Genomic DNA, 24,523 nt, shown 5'->3' with positions numbered 1-24,523 from the left:
ATTGCCCTTAAAATTAGCGCTCTCACGAAAATTAGACAATGCGTTGTGTCTCTTGTCAGCATGCCTTCATGTTACTCTTTAGATTTATGACTGAGTTGGTTGCTTGCTTGCCTGTCAAATGTTCATGTTGTGCCTCATGTTTTATCAATATTGTACTCCTTGTCTTTTTACATTACATTTTCAGGATATGTTTAATGTATGTAGTTGTCTTTTTTTGTTGTAAAATTATTATGTTTAAGTTGCAAAATATTAATTTTTAAGTTAGGGAAACTTAAAAAAAAAACAAGGCAATCAGTTGCCACAAAAATTTTAAGTAACATTACTACCACCTTTAAGTTACAGAAAAAAAATATATACTTTAAGTATTAAGTAAAATAAAATGACTTTAAATAATTAACTTAATACAAAATATATTCATGATTTCAGTTCAGATTTCAGTTAAGTTTGCAGTACTTTAAACTTTGAATTGTAGTTAATTAAAATTAATAAATTTGTAAACATATTTTGATTAGAGTAAAATCAAAGTTTTAAATTTATAGTCCTTCAGAAAAACAAGTTATCCACACTTTAGACTTTTAAGTTTTGAAACTTAAAGTAGTAGAACTTATCTGGGTTTTCAGTGTGCATAGTTTTAGGGGGGAAAAAAACTTAAACGTTGGTTTCAATAAAAAATAATAACTTTTGGAACCGACTGTTAGGAAATGTCGAAATCTAAGAAAACAATTCTAATAACTATTCAAACACAAAACAGACACTGGTTTTTTACCAATAAATAAATAAATAAATAAATAAAATAAAAATACAATTTAAGTAAGGAATAATTCATGACAGACCATTGAATTATTGAAAAATAATTGGTAATTCGGCCACGATGCACAGCAGAGCCATTTTTTGTGCAAAATTTTTCAATAATTCAAGGTCATTTATTCCACTTACACCATGGTTACCACATCTTAAGACAGCTTTTTGTCCCTAAAACTCTCTTGTGAATGGAACTACTTTGTTCTGCCCTGTATTCAGCATCTTGCTTTTGTACAGCACAAGCAACGGAGACATGCACTTCTAAGCACTTACTGGAGTAATAAGGTATTGTGTGACGGGGTGTGTGTGTGTGTGTGTGTGAGAGAGAGAGAGAGAGAGAGAGAGAGAGAGATGTGTGGGATTATCTCTAGTTTGCTGCGGCTCTCGTCAGCAGTTACATCTTTCCCTTTGCTACACAACTGTTTAGTTAAGTTGCAGGGGTCAGATGACATCATGGCATGTGTCCGGCTTGCGAGTATGTGTATGCGTGTGTGTGTGTGTGTCCATGTGTGTAAGAGGGTGAGTGTGAAAGAGAGGGGGAGGGGAGGGTGCTGCTTTCCAAAGATATTAAAAGCTATTTAGTTATAAAAGGACAATATAGAAACTGATGAATTGATAAAGTCGCGGGGATGCGTTTACATAAAGACTCTGCGTGTTGGTCACGACTCGAGTGTCTATGTGTGTCTGTGTATGTTTGTCAGTGTGCGTGAGACGAGAGCGAAAAAGAGAGAGAGGGAGGGATTGAGGGAGCGCAAGGGCACTTTTCAACGGAAATTGAAATAAATTTAAGATACGATAGACATTGATTGCCGTTCTTATCCGATTTACTTATATGTCGTTGTTTTGTATGGTTATTTTGCTGTGGTAACCTGTACTGCTCTTTGAAATAACAGAAATAATTTTGCGAAGTGATATGGAACTGTTATGCGTTCAAGACCTGGAACTACTTCAAAGAAAATAATTGCATACTTAGAACATCTGTCAACCAATCAAAATCAAGCATTCAACAGACTTGTGGTATAAATAATATGTATCTACAATAAACTGAAAATATAACGTTGTAATGTTAGAGGGACACCTAACATTCACATTTTCGTAATATTTGGAACTTTCAAAAAAAGTGCCCCATTTTCTCATTATAATTTCTTTGTTAACAATGCTCAAAATTCAAATACTCCAAATGCTCTAAGGCACTTTATAAGAAAAGAATGTAGCAGTTTAGGATGAACTAAAATATTTAAACATTCAAACATCTACAACCCCCCAAAAAGACAAAAGTTAAGGCTGTTCAAAGCTGATGAGAATTCCAAAGATATGACCAATATCTGAGCAGACTCAGTCAACATTTACAACAAAAATATGCATCACCACCAAACCATAACTCTGAGAAGCACAAAACTGAATAAAACTTTCATTTGTTTCCTATGGAATCATATTCACTGAGCTCAAAAAGCAAACATTCTACAACAATCATGTTTATTAATCCAACTCACGGCATTCCTTACATGGATCAGTTGTTATTCTCCGCTGAACTCGGAGCATGCTCTAAAGTAAACACTCTTGCCCTTTCTGTCAGACCTCTCTACATGAAAAAGGCCAACATTCTTACCAACAATAAGGAGAGATTCCACACCACCAGCCAGTGTATTCCACCCAATGCGAGCCAAATGAGAATGCCGATGGAGAGCACTTTAAGACAAGCACAGAAAGATGGGTGAAATGCAGAGCCAGGCGACTTACTCGCTTTCACACAAACTGGGATACTAAGGAGGAAGTTCCAGCAGTGTTTAATAGTTTTCAGCTGTGGGCCAGATGGGGTTATGTGCAGCATTGAAGTGAAAGGGGCGGTGGGTTTGCACACTCAACGAGATGTCTCAAGAGTGGCAGACAACCTCTTGAAAGAAAAGAAAAAACAAGAAAATAAAAAGGACAGAGAGAGGGAATGACAGACATATGTAGTTTTGCGTAGGGAGGCAAATATTTAGATTTTTTAGGGGGTGAATGGGGGCATTTTTTTCCATTTTCCTTCATAACTTCCAAACAAGTGCAAATCTAACTGACATTTTTGGTATGGGAAACATATATACAGTATGTGGCAACTATAATGGTACCATTAAATTGTTTACATTGAAAAAGGCTTGATCAAAATATTTAATTTAATAAAAGAAATCAGTGTTACAATTGTCCCCATTACAGGAGCGACTGTAACAGTAATTGGGGCCATTAATACCAAAAATTATATTAATCTGCTGTATTTCAAATAAAAGCACACTTAAAAGTGATAATGTAATTGCTAACTAGCATAATTGCTAATATTAGTGAAGAGTTTTCACTGTTATATGGGGCAAATTATTTTAGCTGTCGGAGTAATTAGATTAGTTAAATCCTCTTTACTAAAGCATACTTATCAGCTGACAAGTATGAAGAATAGTCATCAATTAGATACTTTAATGAAAGTTCACAACATACAGTATTTTAACTGTTCAACCTTTCAATACAGTGGTATTGGTCAGTGTTCATAAAGCCCCCCCCCCCCCCAAAAAAAAAACTAAAAACAAAACATGAATGATAGAAGTTCACATAAAGACATTAACAGACTGAAAACTTGCTGAACACAAGAAAAAAACTGAACACACACACACACAAAAAAAAAAAAGAAAAGAAAAGAAAAAGAAAAATTGACCACAAAAATGCTGCTTCGTACATCAGCCACAGAGCAACTTGAGTGCAAGACAGTGGATTTTGGCAGTTAAGTGTGCTATGCTTTACTGAAATCTGACACCTTTGCCTTGTTCAACATTTCACAACTGTTACAGATGACCAGGACACTCGGCAGAGAGCAGACATGAAGATGTTCAGCTCATATAGAAAAAAATAACGAGAAAGTATAGCTTCTTTCTTAACTCTATGCAGAGGTAGAGTGGTCTGGGTGGGACTGTGTTAGTCTTGGCATCATCAGTTCTGAGAATATTTTAAAAGGAATCTTTTGCTTTATTATCCTTGAACTTGTTTTGCTTTCCATAATCTCATTCCCTCCGCCTTGTGTAGACAGATGTGGGGAGGGGAGAGTGAAGAGTTTAAGACTTAGCCATTTTCCATTTCGTGGAAAAAGTACTTATTCTGCAGTTCAAACCATAACCTTCAAGAGGTCCATGAGTAATTATACTATTACACACACCTGGACAACACTGGCAAGAAATGTTTAAAATTGTCCCTTTGCTATGCCCCGCCTTTTGTGTTTCTGACCAATCCTATCTTAGCAGCTGTTGCCGTCCGCCATTTCTCTGACAAGTTCTTACTTTTTTCAATGAGAGTCTATGGGAGTAATATGTGTTTGAGTGGTTTTAAGCAATTTAAGCATTTTTTTTTTTTTTTTTCGATCCAAACAAAAAAATGTATTGTTGACGGGTCAGCTGCAACAGTGACATGAAGTATGTATGTATGTATGAGTTTAATTGTAAAGGGACAATCCAAAAAAACAATTTTAGTTAAAAGACTAAAAACATGCACATAGAGATTATAGCACTTGCTAAGTTGCCCTAGAAGTCCCTAGAAGAGACTTTAAAACACACAAGCGTGCACACATGCACACACATACATGCACACACACACACGCACGTACACACACACGCACACATACAACAAACAGTTAAAAACCAACACATAAATAGAAATAACACATGCAAAATACAATAAAATAAAAATAAAAATAGACTAGATTATGAGTGAGTGCAAGTCTGATTTGATTCGAGGCAACACTTAACTATTATTATAAAATACTTTCAATCTTGTATCAGTTTTATTTCATTTGGTAATGTATTCCAAAGCTGAGAGCCTTTTACACAAAAAGCCTTTTGTCCATTAATAGTTCTCCTAAAATAAATTCTGCAGTTACCATTTTCAATGCTTCTAGTGGTTCTGTTACCATCTTGCCTAAATCTATGGGGCTTTATTGTGCAAGCATTTAAAAAGCAACTTCATATATGACAAGTATTAAATTTGTCAAACTTAGCAATCTATGCTTTTTAAGAAATGTGACAATGATGCCAACAATTTGATTTTCTATCCAGAATTTTTAAAGCCTGATTACACAGAGATGCGATTAAACTGATTACAGATTCACTTGCTTGGGTCCATGATGTAATACAGTATAGAATGTGAGATAAGATCACTGTGTGCAGAAAAAGCTGTGCCGTCTCTATAGTAATAAACTGTATAATGAGTTAAAAACAATTTAGGTTAGGCTTTACCATCTTTGATATATTCTTTAGATTCTTGTCAAAAGTAAGTTGTGGATCTAGGATGATGTCTAAAAATATGTCTAAAAATTGTAATTCCTTAATCTCCTCAATTTCTTCATTTTGTATCATAAATTTGACTTTTTCTTTGTGATTCTTTGATTTTGTGTATCCTCTAAGTTCCCAGAGAGCATACACATATTATTATTTATTTATTTTTCTATTCTGTAGGCAGGTTCTTAATTAGACAAGGAACAACAGCTGTGTGTCATTGCTTTGGATTTATTGGTTTTAAACATATAGCCTATGTGTACAATGAGCTTGATTACAAATTATAATAGCATTACACAGTATTAAGGAGTATTGCGGATGATTGTATATAGTGGTGGAATAAAGCAGTTAGTAGATCTGAAAAGTTTGTAATTCTCATGTAGATTCAAAAGAACTAGAACATATTGTAAGAGTCATTCTTTCGTTAATCAGACTTCATACAGTGCATCCGGAAAGTATTCACAGCGCTTCACTTTTTCCACATTTTGTTATGTTACAGCCTTATTCCAAAATGGATTAAATTCAATATTTTCCTCAAAATTCTACAAACAATACCCCATAATGACAATGTGAAAGAAGTTTGTTTGAAATCTTTGCAAATTTATAAAAAAAAAAAAAAAAAAAAAAAAAAAAAATCACATGTACATAAGTATTCACAGCCTTTGCTCAATACTTCAAGCACCTTTGGCACCAATTACAGCCTCAAGTCTTTTTGAGTATGATGCTACAAGCTTGGCACACCTATTTTTGGGCAGTTTCTCCCATTCTTCTTTGCAGGACCTCTCAAGCTCCATCAGGTTGGATGGGGAGCGTCGATGCACAGCCATTTTCAGATCTCTCCAGAGATGTTCAATCGGGTTCAAGTCTGGGCTCTGGCTGGGCCACTCAAGGACATTCACAGAGTTGTCCCGTAGCCACTCCTTTGTTATCTTGGCTGTGTGCTTAGGGTCGTTGTCCTGTTGGAAGATGAACCTTCACCCCAGTCTGAGGTCCAGAGTGCTCTGGAGCAGGTTTTCATCAAGGCTGTCTCTGTACATTGCTGCATTCATCTTTCCCTCCATCCTAACTAGTCTCCCAGTTCCTGCCGCTGAAAAACATCCCTACAGCATGATGCTGCTACCACCATGCTTCATTGTAGGTATGGTATTGGCCAGGTGATGAGCGGTGCCTGGTTTCCTCCAGACATGACACTTGCCATTCAGGCCAAAGAGTTCAATCTTTGTTTCTCATGGTCTGAGAGTCCTTCAGGCGCCATTTGGCAAACTCCAGGTGGGCTGTCATGTGCCTTTTACTGAGGAGTGGCTTCCGTCTGGCCACTCTACCATACAGGCCTGATTGGTGGAGTGCTGCAGAGATGGTTGTTCTTCTGGAAGGTTCTCCTCTCTCCACAGAGAAACGCTGGAGCTCTGTCAGAGTGACCATCGGGTTCTTGGTCACCTCCCTAACTAAGGCCCTTCTCCCCCGATCGCTCAGTTTGGCCGGGCGGCCAGCTCTAGGAAGAGTCCTGGTGGTTCCAAACTTCTTCCATTTAAGGATGATGGAGGCCACTGTGCTCATTGGGACCTTCAATGCTGCAGAAATTTTTCTGTACCCTTCCCCAGATCTGTGCCTCGATACAATCCTGTCTTGGAGGTCTACAGACAATTCCTTGGACTTCATGGCTTGGTTTGTGCTCTGACATGCTCTGTTAACTGTGGGACCTTATATAGACAGGTGTGTGCCTTTCCAAATCATGTCCAATCAACTGAATTTACCACAGGTGGACTCCAATCAAGTTGTAGAAACATCTCAAGGATGATCAGTGGAAACAGGATGCACCTGAGCTCAATTTTGAGTGTCATGGCAAAGGCTGTGAATACTTATGTACATGTGATTTTTTTATTTATTTTTTTTTAATTTTTTTTTTAAATTTATAAATTTGCAAAGATTTCAAACAAACTTCTTTCACATTGTCATTATGGGGTATTGTTTGTAGAATTTTGAGGAAAATAATTAATTTAATCCATTCTGGAACAAGGCTGTAACATTACAAAATGTGGAAAAAGTGAAGCGCTCTGAATACTTTCCGGATGCACTGTATGTTTCATGCTGCTGATTCAATAGCGGTGTTGCAGTAACCACTGAATGGTAGTGCAGGGAACACTATCTGTGTATGTTAGTACGGTTTTCCGACCGTATTGGCAGAAGAATGCTCATTTGAGAACCATTTACCGAAGTCATGTACAGAAGTATTAACCTAAAGTCATGAAAATCTTTAGGTTAGTATTTAAAAAAAAAAAAAAAAAAAGATAGAAGAAGAAAAAAAGAACCGGTTCTTGGTACCCTAATAAACAGTTAAATTTATTAATATTAAGGCTGGGTATTGATACAGATAACCCGATTTGATTCAGGTTCACAAGCTCTCAATTTCATATCGATCCATATGAGTATATTTCAGTAAAAATTTCCCTTTTGCTTATATATGAAATAATTTATTTTCCAGCTAATGATGTTAATTATACAGGGGACCTTCTAACTAGGTGCGAAAATATAAAATTTTATTAGTTTTTCATAATTTTGGTTACATTCTGGCTTTTACAGATCCGAATCAAATCCATATTCAATCAATAAATAACAAATTATATTTAATCTATAATTTTTTGTTACATGTTTATTGTTTAATTGCATAATTTGTACTATTTACAAGTATTTACACTGATTTGTTGAACACGTGCTAAAACCGGTACTGTCTCTATAACAAAACCAACATTTCTGTAAAAAGCATCTGTAAATGAGCAAATGTTAACGAGAGACTCGAACGGCTTTATCTCATCTGTGCAATGCATGATTAGAATTAACTGTTCATATTTTGTTGTTTTTGATCAACAAATGACAGTTGAAAACAGAAAGGACATTAAAAGAGACATTATTCAATGACAAATGGGTCGCGTGGTTCTCATCTTTAGACACGCATTACATGGAACAACTTTTACTCTCAACATGCAGTGCAAAGTTTTCACTGCTGAATGCTCTACCACTACACTACACAATTACTGGTGAGAGATATCTAAACATTTACCTGTCCAGTTGCCAAATATATACATTTTAGCCGCATAGCGTGAAATTGGTTGGAAATGCAAGTGATTTCCTCACACTGAAGTGGAGGGTTGTGCTCCAGAGTAAATGTTTGATCTTGGGATTTATGAATCGATATCGTTCAAATGAAGATCACGATGCATCGAAAAATCAATATATTTACCCACCCCTAATTAATGTTAATAAGTGCAGTAAAGAATTATTTCACCAATAACTAAGTAATACAGTTCGTTAGCCTTACTGGAGGATTTTTTATGGTTGCTAAGCAATGCCTCAACTTGCTGAATTAATAAAGAATTTGTGGTCACGTGTGCATTTATCTGAATTTTACAACAGCTGTCCTCTTCCAATTTATAAAATGAATTTTATTACACTTAACTGCAACCCAACCCCTAACCTCAAATGTCATACCCTCTGAGACATTTGCATCTAAACAACAAACTGGGTAAATTACACAAGTCAAGGAGGGGCCTTGATATTCACAGTGTGGTGCATGAAGTTGCAATATTTACAATATTTAGGACATCTCCAGATTTCCCTTATGTGAATGCAGAGACTTTTAACTGTGACTGTAACTAAGGAACTGAGAGATCTTGGCTGGGAAAAAAGAGCACATCTTGTTCAAAGTCAGAAGGATAGAGAAGCAAGCTGAGGTACAAGTCTGTATTTCTATTTTTATATTTACTAGTCTTCCTTTACCAAGAATGTACTCGTATCTGCATCTAATCATGGCAGAAAAAAAGGGTACAATACAGCTCTGTTCTTACTAGTGAGCTGCTTATATAGGCAACATTTTAATTGTTGTACTCGCAAAACAAAGGCTGTTCAAAACAGAAGGTAGGCAGCATAATTGTTTTATTTCAAACAATATTTGTGTGTTGTGCATTTTTATGCTTAGAGTATCACACTGTCAGCTTAGCAACATGCTAACGGCAAACTCAATTGAAATAAATTGTAATATGCTTTACGTGACAAGCGCTACTTGTATAATGAGTTGCTGCCAGCCTAGAGTGTTCCAAATCCACCACTTATGAAGTTCTATTTTAGTTAGCATGCTGACAGAAAGCTGCCTATGAAGGCCGAAGACAACAAGGCAGCTCACTATAGGCTAGATTTTCGAACAGACCCTACTATTCATGCATTTAAAGACCAGATTGATCAACCATAATTACAGAAGCAAGCACTCTTCAAGGCAAACCATACAATTAACAAATAGCACAACACTGAGGTCGAGCAATAGAGCGATTTCAATAGGTCAGCATTTGACATTTGATGCTGATTCAAGAAACAGAGGCAACCAACACAGAAACAATTAAAATAAATAGAACAGAGCTTGTTGTCATACAAAAGGTGAGATCAACAAAGAAAGGGTTGTCCACACACTTTAATAATTGGGGGTTTAAGGTAGTTCACCACGATTATTCCTGACAGTCTGAAAGGCCAGAGTCTATTGATGTTTCTCGATATGTTTCTAGTCACTCATCTGGTTTCACACAAAAGGAGCCCTAAAAAGAACAATTTACAGATCATTCAGGACTATCAGAGCCACTTTGCTACAGAAAAGCCTGACTGTTTCATAATAAGAGAGTTTCCAAGGGTGGATCGTCAAATGTTAAACTAAAAGTTGAGAAGCCCGACAAAAAGTCTACAAAACGTCTATGAAACATCCGGCAGTGGAGTTGCTGCCAATTAAGTCAGCTGCCTATGTAAGCAGGAGATAGCTAAGCAGCTCACTAGGTTTTGGAACAGACCCAATGAACGCTTTTCACAAAAGATTAATGTTTATAAAAGGGGTGTTACTAAATGTTACTAAAGGGGTCATTTGGAACTTTCTTTCCCACATCCCTAGGTCCTTCACCAAAACCACCAAAGCATGACCTTCTGGAGTAAGCACATGATGGTCTTCAAGCAAAGGCCTCAGCTGTTTGTACTTCAATCCAGAACATGTGTTTTGCAACCACCACTCATGGACCATAAGCAGGAAATGTAGCATACTGTCTCAATGATACACTTACAAATTATTGCACCTGAGAGCAAGAAAATCTAGCTGACCTCTCAACACATTCTGCCTATAGCTAGCTTGAAATGAAGTCCCCCATTCATTTAACTTAAATAGCCCACACACTCAATATAAAGTAGGTAATGTTTGCTTTGAATAGCTGACACTGCTGTGATTTCTTTCAATAAACATTTGAGCTTTTAAAATTGCCTGTGTGGATATGCATCATATAAACTGAATGCTTGATGCAAGGGATGGGAATCATAAGGAATTTATCGATTCCGGTTCCTTAACGGTTCCAGTAAAATTCCAGTAGTTCTTTTATTCTTTTAATAATTTAGAGGAATTATTTGGAAATGAGAAATTAGATTCATATAGGATTTACTGCCCTCTGCAGACTTTTTAGAGACATAAACGCTGTGTCATGTAGTCTAATGTTGTACTTAAGGCTTTTGAGACTTCAACAGCTCTTATTTCATTTCGAGTTGGACATTCAAAATATACGCATCAGTAAGATTAATACTAGCCTATACCAGACTATACCAGAAGCGTCATATGTTTCACGCTGTAGATTTAAAAGAACCGGCTCATTTGAGATATTTGTTTGGAAATCTGACTATACCGAAAGAGCTGCATGTTTCGTGCAGTAGATTAAAAAGAGTCGGCTCGTAAGAGTCATTCGCTCGGGAATGAGAACACACTGGTAGCACTGTGTGAATACCCAGTAGGGGGCAGCGCTGCCTCTGAAATGTGCTGCTAGAAACAATATAATATTTTAGTACCGTGTTCCATACGCATCGGCGGAAAATTACACGTAGGAGAACTGTTAACGGGACAGAAAGTCATGAAGATCAAACGATTCCAGTATTTTAAAGAATGGAACCAGTTCAGATGCATTTACACTTGACCACGTTTCGAATGGAATGCATCTCAAACAAACTCCGGAGGTCATCACACTTGGAGGCCATTTACACTTGGTCTTTTTGGGGGGTTTTACAATTCACTACATGCGTTTTTACTGACCGGATTGCTATCCGATTGAATAAACATTTTCTATATGCACTTGGCCACATCAATGTGTCACCGCCAAAAAGATCTAAATCCGATCTTCATTAGCCTTTTCATGATTGGATAACAATCCTATCAGCAAAAACGCATGAGTTCAAGTGACCTAGTCTATTTACAGCCTGCTATCTTCTTAACTATCTTAAAACACCTGACGAATCAATTATATAAAACTGAAAATTGTGCATAATATGCATACTACGGAAAGCCAAAAGGGACAATATAGTTTTTTGTTTTTTTTTTTTGTTTCATATTTTTAAAGTACATGTTTAAAAGCATGCAGTACCTGATCTTCAGGTGTATCCGAGGCTGAGACAAAAGTTTGTGGGACCTTTTAGTTTTAGTAATATATCAAGATTTAGTATATAAATTACATATTACAGATGTAACATTTAAACATTCATTATGAAGTACATAGTATAGTATATCTATATATATATATATATATATATACACACACACATACATACACATATATACATACATATATATATATATATATATATATATATATATATATATATATATATATATACATATATATATATATATATATATATATATATATATATATATATATATATATATATATATATATATATATACATATATGTATATATATATATATATATATATATATATATATATACACATATGTATATATATATATATATACATATATATATATATATATATATATATACACATATAGTATATATATATATATATATATACTATATATATATATATATATATATATATATATATATATATATATATATATACATATAGTATATATATATATATATATATATACATACATATAGTATATATATATATATATATATATATACACATATAGTATATATATATATATATATATATATATATATATATATATATATATATACATATAGTATATATATATATATATATATACATACATATAGTATATATATATATATATATACATACATATAGTATATATATATATATATATACATACATATAGTATATATATATATATATATATATATATATATATATATATATATATATATATATATATATATATATATACATATATATATATATATATATACATATATATATATATACATATATATATATATACATATATATATATATACATATATATATATATATATATATATATATACATATATATATATATATACATATATATATACACATATATGTATATATACATATATATATATATATATACATATAGTATATTATATACATATATATATATATATATATATATATACATATATATATATATATATATATATATATATATATATATATATATACACACATATAGTATATATATATATATATATATATATATATATATATATATATATATATATATGTTTATTCTTACCCCCTTCTGAGAGTGCATTTTCATTTCATAGAAATAAGTGTGTAGGCACTTGCTATAAGTGGTGGACAATTTTTTATTATTATTATTGCACTAATATAGTGTGAAAATGTATAATGTGAAAAATGTTCCTAAAATATTGATTCTTGTTGTTAGGATATCAATATTGTGAGTTTAAATATTATCATACTTTCAAAAATGGATCCCCACCCCATCTCTAGTTGCTGGGTATTTTGTTGCTCCAAGTACACTTGATCATGATCCATTGGCTGTGTTGCGCAGGTACACTGAGCTTGATAGAGTGAACCAGCTGTAATTCCGTTTTTTTTTTCAGAGCAGATGGACCACAGTATATGACCTTGCTGGAGAGTGAGTTACGGACTATGAGATTTTGAGGGCTGTCAGCTTGTATTGTTAGCTAGAGGATGTTTGCAATGGTTCCTTCAAGTTTAACCCTCTTAAAATTGATCCCATATTTTAATAACAATATGTTTATAATTAGGGCCGTACGATTTGGACAAAAAATCTATATGAGATTTTTTGGACAAATATTACGATTGTGATTTGAACTGCAATATGATTCACATAACCTTCACAATGTATCTGTTCACTGTGTACTTGTATTTGTCCACTTTGTGATAGAATCTCAGCCCACTTTTCATTATTATTTTTTGGAACACAATAACAAGTTATTATGAAGAAATTATTAAGGAAATATATTTTGTATATCATCATCATCATCATCATCATCATTACTATTATTATTATAATAAAACAGCAGCATATGTATGTATTAATTTCATGTACTAATTTACACTTGCATGCAACATAGATATGCGGTCTGGTTTAAAACTTAAGCCTTTATTTTGGCAGAAGCTTTTATTTTGACAGAACACAGAAGGGTGAAGTTTGTTTGTAGTTGAGTTGACAATTGCCTTTTACTGCAGAGAAATGCTCTCATCCACTCTTCAGTCCACAAATCCAGTCATATCAGCTACTTACTGGGGTACCTCAGGGCTCAGTGCTTGGCCTACTTCTCTTCTCTACATACACAACATCACTTGGACCCATTATTCATGCACACAGGTTTTCTTACCACTGTCTTTCCAGCCTGACAACCCCACGGTGACTGCTCAGATTTCGGCCTGCCTGGCAGACATCTCGGCCTGGATGAAGGAACACCACCTTCAACTCAACCTAAAAAGACCGAGCTCCTCGAGTTTCTAGTCAGCCCTGCTGTTGAGCACAACATCAATGTTGAGCTGGGTTCAACTACAATAACACCATCCAAAATGGTCAGAAACCTAGGGGTCAACTCAACTTCATCGATCACAACTCAAAAACAGCTCGATCATGTACTGTAGATTTGCATTCTACATCAAGATGATAAGACCCTTTCTCTCTGAACATGCCACACAACTCCTTGTTCAGTCTCTTGTCATATCTAGATGGGATTACTGTAATGCTCTTTTAGCTGGCCCTCCTGCATGTGTAATCAGGCCTCTGCAAATGATACAGAATGCAGCAGCACGGCTAGTCTTCAACGAACCCAAGACAGCGCATTTTACACCCCTCCTGGTCAATGGCTGCCAGTTGCTGCACGTATCAAGTTCAAGGCTCTGATGCGGGGATACAGAACAGTCACTTGGTCTGCGCCAGCTTACCTACAAGCATTACTGCAGAGCTACATTCCCACCAGAAGGCTGCAGTCTGCAAATGAGCAACATCTTGTGATACCAACACATAGAGGCACCAAATCACTTTACCAGACTTTTGGCTGCACTGTACCGATGGTGGAACAACCTTCCCAAATCCCTCCGTGAAGCTGACTTCCTCTCTGTCTTTAAAAATCGACACCAAAAATATACAAATACAATAAAAACATGCTTGTTGCACTGTAATCTCTGTCTTGGCTAGTACTTTTCTAATGCAATTGAAAATTTGTCATGCAACACTTTTCGTGTTACTGTCTCCTTAAGATTTATTGCTTATGTTGTATCCTTCCTCATTTTGTAAGTCACTTTTGATAAAAGCGTCTGCTATATGAATAAATGTTGATGTAGTTTAAATATTTAGATTTAAATAGTAACTTTTAGCGGCCAAGCATATTTGGAATTTCAAAAATGAGCTCAGCTCATTAGCCTCACGTGTGCTTTGTGAATGTGTAACAGAGAACAGACCTGAGCACATACAGTAAGCACAGCATGCAGCGTGCATAGACTATGTATTTATTCAATTGCAGCCCTTGCGGTTTAATAAATCACACTACGTCATATCGCAATTTTGATTTTATTTAAATTAAATGTTGAGCTCTACTTAGAACTTTGTGACTTGTGTTTTAAGGGTTTGTTCTCTTAATTGTTCTCAATATAAAAATAAAGCAACTTTGTTAATACCACAATACTTTTCATTCATTTTATTTGGCCATTAGGTTTTCTAAAGACTATGTCTTTGTACTAGTTTCATGATTATTCTTTGTTTCATGACTTTGAAAGTTTTGTAAGATTAACTGCCAGTTTCGAAATATTCAATGTGCGTCATCACTCAGAAATGTTCACAGAAGTCTCAAAGTGACAATTCATTTATAAAAATCTTTAAGTTAAAAGTAAATGATGGCCAGTATTGTTGTTTATTATTATGTCTTGTTATATTGGTGCATATTAATGAAAATTAGAACATTTTAGTTCTTGTGTGCATTAGTAGAAAAACTATAGAAAACATTCCTTGTTTGTTTGTGACTAGATTTTTACTGTATTTTAATTCTTAAAGGATTTGAACTTCCTGGCAACATTGTTTGTCTGTCACAATAATGGTTCTTCTGAGGAAATCTATAAATATTGAGTATTGAACATATACAGTAGATGGAATATATATCATATATCAACAAAAGGCTGAAAAATATCAACATATGATTTTTCTTCAGCTATTATTCAGTGTCCCACCCTAGTCTGAAGCAGTATTTTCCAGGGAAACTGAATTAACCTAATTCATTCAAGAAATCAAGAAGGGTTGAGAACCGAGATCCGGTTCTTGTTCAGAACCCATTCGATTCTTTAAAAAATACCAGAAGCGTTTGATCTATATGACTTGCAGTTCCGTTAAGGTTTCCCCTACGTGAAATTTTCCACTGATGCGGATGGAACACACTGTACAAAAATACTCTGACAGTGTTTCCAGCAGTGCATTTCAGCAGCAGCGCTGCCCCCTACTAGGTCTATAGCATTGATACCAGAACGAATGACTCTTTTGAGCCGGTTCTTTTGAATCTTTTGCACAAAACATGCAGCTCTTCCGCTATAGTCAGATTCACAAATGAATATTTCTAATGAGCTGGTTCTTTTGAATCTACAGTGCGAAACATATGACGCTTCTGGTATAGTCTGGTATAGGCTAGTGTTAATTGTACACTGATGCGAAAGTTATGAATGTCCAACTCGAAATGAAATAAGAGCTGTTGAAGTCTAACAAGCCTTAAGTACAACCTTGGACTACATGACACAGTCTAGACGGTCTCTGAAACTGTAACTTATGTAAAGTTACTTCAGACCTGTGAGACTTTAATCAAGCAGTGCATTTACTGACTTGTTCATATAACAATGTGCAGTTAAAGATACACAAGTTTTGTTGTAATAAGTGGAATTAGAAGAATAAATGAATGAAGTATGCCATCACATTTCTTGTTTGTTCAGATTTTTTATTTAAAATTTAGTTAGGATCAATAATTGGATTGCATTTATGTCTCTAAAAAGTCTGCAGAGGTCAGTAAATCCAATAAGAATTGAATTTCCCATTTCTAAATAATTCTTCCTTAATCCCTGACATATGAAATAATTCTCAGACAATTCAAATTTTTTGACATTTAACTGTTTTTAGTACCATTAGAAAAACTATTAAAAAAAAAAAAAAAAATAAAATAAAATAAAAAAAAAGATTTATCATATTTGATACATTAGGCTTTAAAGGTCATTATCCCTCTAAGGCCCAGCAATTCATTTTTGTATAGAACATTTGTTATTTAAGTTTTTCTTAGCCCATACATACAGTGGTACATTTTGGGGCATTATCAGAGGATTCCTTGTGCTTTTCAGTGATACCAAATTTTTGAGAGTTTGGCCATGACAACTTCCTCTCCTTGGTCTATAAATATAGACTGAAATGTATCACAATTCAATTCAGCACATCAAATACAATATTAATGAAATATTATTTTTATCATATGTATTTTATGCACCAAACACTATATTGACATTTAAAAAAGGGAAATTGTCAAACTTTTTTCGTTGGGTCTCTGGAACTTATGGTAAGATGACGTCACAATTTAAATAGATCCAGATGGTGCCATGAACATATGAAACTTGTATACCATAAGTTTTTTGGCTTTCCAATTTGAGCAGAGAGTTTTTTCTCTCTCTCTCTCTCTCTCTCTCTCTCTCTCTCTTCCTTATTCAGCCTTTGGTATATTTACAACGTATCTGTAGTGTTTGCAATGTTTTTATACATAATTTCAATTCCTCAATTTAAAAATCTAAAAAAAATTGTGTCAAAATGGAAATTCAAATTAATCAGGAAAATAAAAAAATAAATAAAAAAAAAAAAAAACTGCCCAGCCCTAGGCTTATGCCCTGGTGGCCCAACCATATTGCTGCCCATGCTTTCATATCCACCCCATACAGGGTTTTTGTGTTATGATAAACATGCTGGAACCAAGGTATGCAATTACCTCCCTTTTTTATTTTTATTTATTTATTTATTTTATGACACTGACCTGCCTTTGCTATATATGTTTTATATACAGTTAAACAGGAACATCTGTACTCATTGTGCATAGCAGCAAAGTCCAATAAAGTCTGTCACAATTCTGAATCACAATACACCAAACAAAGAATCACAATATTATTGTATGGACATAATATCGTATTGCCAGGACTCTGCTGATTCCAAACACTAAAACCAACGTGTTACCCACTCTCTTCCTAACAAACATTTCTATTTAGACCACAGATGGGAATATTCTGCATTTGAAAGCCATTAACACTAATGAGAGAGGAATTTAGGTTCTGTAAACACTGCACCAAGGAGACCTAATTGCCAATTAGAGACAGTTTGCTGTGGAACCACAGACAGATCTTGTGTTGCAAACACTGGAGGGACCTTTCAGCAGATGTAATGGCATTTTCTATCCCTTTCTGATTGATCATAGTAGCATTTCCTTTTATGATATTGCATTACCTTTTATTTGTGGCTGAAATTGACACTAGTTTAAACACCATTTCAGTGATAAAATTGGAAGTGTGAATGGCAGCAGTATTGCTCCTGACTGTGGTGATGGCAGATATAGGCCAGAATTTGTCATATTCAAAAGTTGATGGCACATATTTCCCATGGGACAAACATGCAGAATAACACATTTCATTTCAGATGCCACATCGCTGAAAAAATTATGCAACATAAAAGACTAACTTAAAATGCTATTTCACAACCGATGCTGAAAATGGCAACACTGCATTGTCCTAGCCACCATGGACAAAACCTAGTAAAACTGAACGTTTGCATCACTTCAACAAAGTGCATGACATGAAAACAACTTTTTATGTTGTTATCAGTGCAAAGAAGTAGCTTTATGGGCCACAACACTGAAGACACCACATGTAGAAGATAATCAAATAGTGCAGCCGTTGTGAAGACAAACATTGCCAACTACAAACAAGCTCTGTGTTTATCCCAAAGGGTCCATAAAAGAAAAATAACTGGCAAAAAAGATCTAATGCATCACGTAACAAGAGGTCATGTGTAACCCAGATAATGAAAATGGACTCGCAAGCAATGTTAAATGTTACGTTGGACACAGACCTCAATTTGTTCTTAGGAAAACAGCCTAGACAATACTTTGGTAATTCTTAAATTCTAGCTGATGTGTGTCATTTTTTCAATGTTAAAATTCTAAAACAACTTTGGCACATGCATGATATATGGTCTAAAAGTAACAGTACGACTCAATGCAGCGTAATAGGGTAAAGTCTTAATCTAATCTAAGCAAGATCCAAATTGTCTGATAGGTGACAAATAAATCTATGACAGTATACAGCATGGCAGTAAACTGTGGGGGCATCGTGTAACTACCAGAAGCTTGAGTCAGAAAGTACATTACCACGAACAACATAAAAGCCATAATTAAGCCTGAGATGGGATTTCATGGTCTTGAGAGCAAAGCAGGCAACTCGCACCCCAAGTGAGAAAATGTTTAATATATTTTCTCCTTAAGTTATGCATAAATCTCCTCAGCAACAAACACCAAGATATTTCAAAACTTCAAGCCAAGCCCAACACCACTATATGCAATAAAATTTGCTGTTGATAATTCTTTTAAAACAGTCATCTCATTAAAAATGTAACTGAATATTTCAAAGTTTGCACTGAAAAGTGTCATTTTAATTATACTAACTATAAGTAAATTACATAAATACATTTTTATGTAATTGTATGTAATATAATTTCCCTGAAAAGTGCACAAGCTATTGCTCTGTGGCACTATCAAAACATTGCTCCATTTGTTCGATCATCCCAACCATGGCTTCTGCAGAAAGCAGCGTTCTGAAACATCATGCTTGTGTGGCCAGTTTCCATACGGCAATAAAGGGATTAAGAGAAAGCGATTAAACACACCTAGGTTTCTCTCGGAGGTCGCGGCTTATGTGGCCCTTTAAGCACATAAGTGCTGTTCTTTTAGTTTTTTGAAAAGCACACATGTGTGTACTGTATGTGCTCAAATGCACCGGGGGAACCCCGGAGTATGACGTAAAAGGCGAAACTTACCGAGCCACATGTACTGTATATGGGGGTTAAGAATGCTGATTACACAGTGTATACAAGCACAGATGCTGCTTTCGTGTCTTAAGCAGCTTTTTTGCAATAAATGACTTTCTGGTGTCCATGAAAACGTGATATGATTTGACATCCATTCAATCTCCAAATAAATTATTACTCTACTCATCGCGTAATGTCATTAACGACAGCTCTAACCAACGTGGTTCGACCGTGTGTGACTAACTAGTTAATTTCTCAAACTATGCATCATACTATGGTAGTTAAGCAGTGAGTTACGTTGTTATACAGAAATTGCACCCCAGACTGACATCGCAACATTGCCTCAACCAAAGGTGTCAGTTTGGGGGCGGAACAATGTTCAGGAAATCTATATATACACTGGCGGTCAAAAGTTTGGAATAATGTACAGATTTTGCTCTTATGGAAAGAAATTGGTACTTTTATTCAACAAAGTGGCATTCAACTGATCACAATGTATAGTCAGGACATTAATAACTATTACAATTTGAAAAAAATGTTCAGAACTTCTTAAACTACTTCAAAGATTTCTCATCCAAAAATCCTCCACATGCAGCAATGACAGCTTTGCAGATCCTTGGCATTCTAGCTGTCAGTTTGTCCAGATACTCAGGTGACATTTCACCCCACACTTCCTGTAGCACTTGCCATAGATGTGTCTGTCTTTTCGAGCACTTCTCACACACTTTACAGTCTAACTGATCCCACAAAAGCTCAATGGGGTTAAGATCCATAACACTCTTTTCCAATTATCTGTTGTCCAACGTCTGTGTTTCTTTGCCCACTCTAACCTTTTCTTTTTTATTTCTGCTTCAAAAGTGGCTTTTTCTTTGCAATTCTTCCCATAAGGCCTGCATCCATGAGTCTTCTCTTTACTGTTGTACACGAAACTGGTGTTGAGCGGGTAGAATTCAATGAAGCTGTCAGCTGAGGACATGTGAGGCATCTATTTCTCAAACTAGAGACTCTGATGTACTTATCCTCTTGTTTAGTTGAACATCTGGCCTTCCACATCTCTTTCTGTCCTTGTTAGAGCCAGCTGTCCTTTGTCTTTGAAGACTGAAATGTACACTTTTGTATGAAATCTTTAGTTTTTTTGGCAATTTCAAGCATTGTATAGCCTTCATTCCTCAAAACAATGATTGACTGACGAGTTTCTAGAGAAAGCCGTTTCTTTTTTGCCATTTTTGACAAAATATTGACTTTAAGACATGCCAGTCTATTGCATACTGTGGCAACTCAAAAACAAACACAAAGACAATGTTAAGCTTCATTTAACAAACCAAATAGCTTTCAACTGTGTTTGATATAATGGCAAGTTTTGTGATCAGTTGAATGCCAATTTGGTGAATTAAAGTACCAATTCCCTTCTGAAACAGCAAAATCTGTACATTATTCCAAACTTTTGGCCACAGTCTATATAATTAAAATATATATGATTAAAACACACACACACACACACACACACACACACACACAGTATATATGTTCTTAATTACACATTAACCTCAAGACAGGCAAACAATAGTGTGCACATACTGTAAGAATCCAGAAGAATGCAAAACAATACAACTGTGACTTGTTGACCAAACCATTTTTACTTCCTGTCCACAGAAACCCAACATTCCCCACACATTTGGTGAAACCATACACATCCACCTGAAATGAAGATCTCTTGGGAAAGGGCAGAAGGTTTTTCATAAGAAAGAATATGAGAGACCGAGCATGTTTAACATTAACAGTGCTGGGTAGTAATGGATTTCATGTAATCTGGATTATGTAATCAGATTACAAAAATCAAGTACTTGTAATTTGATCAAATTACATTTTAAAATACTCATAAATGGATTACAGTTACTTTTTATAGATTACATGATTGCATATTATCAAGGCAATGGCAGTAAATTGTTCATTTATTGATCATCCTAATCATTCTCTCTCTTTTTTTTAAATCTTTTACATTTTTCATTCTAAATCAGCACATCGCTAATATACATTCAGTAAGTCTTCGAGTGTTTTTGGAAGAGAGCGGGAGGGGGAGGGTTGTGTGTATTGCACTCAGAACTGATACCCGCTACTAGCCAGCCAGGTGAAGATGGAGCGGTCTACCTCAGCATTTAACCACTAGATCTATAGAGATCATTTCATTTTTAAGAATTAAAATATACCAGTGGTGTGCAGCTCACATATTGAACTTAACTGCTTCAAAGGATCTAGTGGATGCCATCTCTAAGGGTCCTGCCCGCAGGGTACATGATAGTTCAACTACAAAATGTGCAGAAATATGGAACAAAGCCCATCGCTCTACTGTTGCTGCTGATGGAGTCCACTTCATGAAAAGTTACATAAAACTTGACACAATTATTCCTCGCGTGACTCGGTGGAAATCTGTTGTTTTAAAATATTCTTCTCTTTTAGAATATTATTGCTGTTCAAAAGAAAATATCTTGCATCTCAGCTGTGGAATAGGTAATGGACTATCATCAAGCAGTAAGGGTTAAAAGTGTTTCAGTGTTTTTAGATGAAAGCTTTGACCTAGCAACGTCACTGCTGTTGGTTTTATGGTAATTAATTTACGATATGTTGCTATTGTTTAATGCACTTAAAATGAACTTGATGTCTCAGTGTTTTGATATATAAACTTTGGCCATGCACTGTCATTGCTGTTAGATTTATTGTTTATTTAATTTATGTAATGTTTAATGTACTTTTTTAAAATGTCAAAAGGAGCTCTTTTTGTGAGGCTCTTTTTTGCTAGTAATAAAGAATGGAAAACACTTCCTTCCTCTTTGAACTTTTATGTTAACATTATTATCCTACTCAAATGCATGTGACATAAAATATAATTGAATTAGGTTGAAAGTAATCCAAACGTAATCATATTAGATTACCCCAAAATGTAATCTACAAGATTACATTACTGATTGCATTTTGTGTTATGTAATTTGTAATCGATACCTGATTACAATTCACAAGTAATCCACCCAGCACTGAACAATTACAGTAATCCACAGAAGTTAGCTGAGCCGCTACAGTAAATTACCTTTTCTTGACTAATTAAAGAAAATACCAGTGGAGAATCATTGTTGCGATTAGGATTTTTGAGACCAACCATAATCCTAAATTCAAAATATGTACATCCAACTCATACAAAAAAAATAAGAAAGTGCAAGCCACAACACACAGAGTTGAAGCCTTTATGTAGAGAACTTAAAGTTACAGAGACTGCATGTCTCTAAGTGAGGGAAGTGGGTTACTTCCGGGTTCCTTTAGATTAAATGTGAACTGTGTAATTTCTACACCACTAGTGACGCATTTCATACAAATTTCAAACATTTCCACCGCTAGGGTTCGGTCAAACAGGTGGTCTTTCCCAAACTCATGCCACTAAAACATTGGGCCGCTAAAAACAAACAGGACATCTCTATGAACCTGTTTTCTCCTGGTATTAAGATGCATCTCGAGTGATCCGATCATATGTGGTCAGGCGAGACACATCGCTGTTTGCACCTGGTTGCCTAAATGTGTCTCCTATGATGACTTCGAGGGGAGGGTCTCTGATTTCATGACGGCATGCATCAATCACTATGCGACTGTGTTACTGCATGATGTTAAAGTGCAACAAAGAGAGAAAATACAAAGAAAGCAAAAAAAAAAAAAAAAAAAAAAGGCGCTTTGTTTCTCTGGATGTACAATTATCCGTTAATGTAGATTTTCTGTTTTAACCTGAGCTTCAGATGTGTGTGCTTGTCATCTGTGTCCCTGCGTGTTGATACCAGACACACTGAAAAAGATCCGTGAAGTTCTCATGCTTGTGTATTAATCCACTTTTAGAAATTTTCTGATTGGGTGGTTATTTCCTTTAAAGCCGCTTATAAACAGCAAGTTTAAACTCTTGTTTTTCGCAGGCACACTGGTTGATTGACAGGGGAGGGGCTGCATTATACTGCTGTCTGGAATGCTTTTAAGACGAATAGTGTTTACACCTCAAATGTGATGTTGTCACTTGCGTTTTTGGCTAACTTTGTATAAGGTTTTTGTGATCCGATCACAAAGCATTTAAGAGCCCGTTTTCACCTTTATTTAGTATTGACCACTTGTGATCAGATCACCCAAAACTCATCTTAAAGGAATAGTTCACCCAAAAATGAAAATTCTCTCATCATTTACTAACCCTTATGTCATCCCAGATGTATATGACTTTCATTCAACTGCTGAACTCAAATGAAAATATTTAGAAGGATTTCTCAGCTCTTTTGGTCCATATACCGCAAGTGAATTGGTGGCAAAAATTTTAAGCTCCAAAAAAAAAAAATCACATAAGTCAGCATAAAAGTAATCCATACGACTTCAGTGGTTAAATCAATATCTTCAGAAGCGATATGATAGGTGTGGGTGAGAAACAGATCAATTATTTTGTCCTTTTTTACTAAAAATTCTCCTCCCTGCTCAGTCAATCTCCACTTCAACTTTCACATTCTTCTTCTTGTGTTTTTGGTAATTCACATTCTTTATGCATACTGTCCCCCTACTGGGTAGAGAGAAGAATTTATAATAAGATCAAAAAAATAAATAAATAAAAGTTTTGAAAAAATTTAAAATAATTGATGTGTTTCTCACCCACACCTATCATATCACTTCTGAAGATATGGATTAATATGGGGGTGAGGAAATGATGAGAGAATTTTCATTTTTGGGTGAACTATGCCTTTAATACCAGGTGTTAACAAGGTCTACAGGTCAAGAAGGCACATGAAATGGCTGAAAGGGGAGAAGACTGAATGACAGGCCTCCCTGCTATGATACAGGTACTGCCCTGAGGACTGTTCCAGACAGATTGGTCTTTCTGCTGTCTTCAGCAGTATAGGCCATAGGATATGTCTTCATTTACTTTCCCATGAAGTCATCTGAGGGCTTTTCAAACACAAACAGAATGTTGAGAGAGCCTTTTATAAAATTTCTACTTGAAGATATCAGCACTTTTGCAAAGAGATCAAGAATCTCTGGCACTTCAAGATATCTATACTTATGAACAGAAAG

At 35.1% G+C, this 24,523-nt stretch overlaps 1 protein-coding gene across 3 annotated transcripts in view; it reads right to left on the bottom strand.

Annotated features, from left to right (window-relative positions):
• Positions 1-24,523, bottom strand: part of LOC127447919 (PTB domain-containing engulfment adapter protein 1) — an 89,243-nt gene that overhangs the window by 43,456 nt on the left and 21,264 nt on the right. Inside the window, exon 1 of one of the 3 annotated variants that reach the window (XM_051710126.1) lies at positions 2,411-2,605. The exons of 1 other annotated variant lie outside the window; for it this stretch is intronic. The gene's annotated coding sequence lies outside the window, so the exon portion shown is untranslated. Of the gene's footprint in view, positions 1-2,410; positions 2,606-24,523 lie in introns of those variants that run through there. One more of the 3 variants, XM_051710128.1, reaches the window with a different exon arrangement.

Source organism: Myxocyprinus asiaticus, chromosome 11 (genome assembly GCF_019703515.2).
Source record: "Myxocyprinus asiaticus isolate MX2 ecotype Aquarium Trade chromosome 11, UBuf_Myxa_2, whole genome shotgun sequence".
In the NCBI taxonomy this organism is placed as follows: domain Eukaryota; kingdom Metazoa; phylum Chordata; class Actinopteri; order Cypriniformes; family Catostomidae; genus Myxocyprinus; species Myxocyprinus asiaticus.
Note: the sequence above shows the minus strand (reverse complement) of the source record. Positions and strands in the feature narration are given on the sequence as shown.